The following is a 1,443-nucleotide window of genomic DNA, read 5'->3' on the forward strand; positions in this document are numbered from 1 at the left end:
GCATGTATTCATGTATATTCCTATATGGTTCAGAAACTGCAAATATTAAAATTTCGATTTTTGAAAGAAAATAAATAAAAACATTTGGTTTTTTTAAAATAAATTACTTGAAAACTTATTCACATAAAAAAAGAAAGTCTCGGATTTTTTTTTTCTTAAAGTAATGAAACAGAATAGAAAATATTCAAGATGAGAAACGTTGGTGAAACTGACTTCATCAGTTAAATAAATAAACTTTCATGTTTACTTGCGCTAGAATAATGAATAAACAACCAAAGAAAACAAGCTTATCAGGTATCTTGAATATAAGGGTATTTAGAACTGTCAAATTTGAGAAAAATGGGAAAAGTGGCTACATTTGCCACAAGGTGGTCTTTAATAAAAGATGTTCTTGAAAAGGTTTTTATGAAATATGAATTCTTGTCTTTAGGGAGGAAAGAAAAGTATCTTAAATATAAGGGTCTTTAGAACTGTCAAATTTGAGAAAAATTGGAAAAGATGCTACATTTGTCACAAGGTGGTCTTTAATAAAAGATGTTCTTGAAAATGGTTTTGGGAAATATAAATCCAGGCTTTTAGGAAGGAAAAAAGTTAATGCAGTTTCAATAAAATTCCAAGAAAGATAACAGGTTTATATTAGGAAAAAATCTCACGAATCGGAGACCAGAATGGTTCAAAGAACGCGTGTGGAACTAGTGCTAGAAGGCTTGGCTAGAATTCTTATGTCAACAATGTCTCCATCACAGCTGTACCGCCCACATACTGGCCTTACTGCCTTTTTTGGGAGGACCCTGGCCTACCCACACGCAGACACACACACACGAACAAACACCACCCACGCCCCTCTCTCCCCCCCTCTCTTTCTCTCTTTGAGAGAGTGCCTTCCCCACCAAGGAGAATCCAAAACGCCTGTCATGTTCCGAGCGAGGCTTCAGGTGAATCCGTTTTCATGCTTCGGAGAATTTACATTGGCTACTCGAACGTTTGCTCCGTTATCTATGAATCGGATCCGTTTCTTTTTTTACGTTCCATATACTCTTCTTTCCTATTTTGTAACGTATTGTTTGATCCGGTTTCACGTTCCACTGAAACTGTTTGCTTGGCTCCATTTTCATGTAACATATTCCCCGGATCCATTTTCATGTAACATGTTCCCCGGCTCCATTTTCATGTCTTATAACCTCTTCTTCGGCTCCATTTAATGTCTTATAACTTCATCCTCAGCTCTATTTTCATATCCTAAAGCGTTTTCCTCGGCTCCATTTTCATGTCTTATAACCTCTTCTTCGGATGCATTTTTATAACATTTTCCTCGGCTTCGTTTCATGTCTTATAACTTCTTCCTCGGCTCCATTTTCATGTATTATAACCACTTCCTCAGCTTCATTTTTATGTCTTATAACTTCTTCCTCGGCTCCATTTTCATGTCTTATAGCCTCTTCC

Source organism: Palaemon carinicauda, unplaced genomic scaffold (genome assembly GCF_036898095.1).
Source record: "Palaemon carinicauda isolate YSFRI2023 unplaced genomic scaffold, ASM3689809v2 scaffold3778, whole genome shotgun sequence".
NCBI lineage: Eukaryota > Metazoa > Arthropoda > Malacostraca > Decapoda > Palaemonidae > Palaemon > Palaemon carinicauda.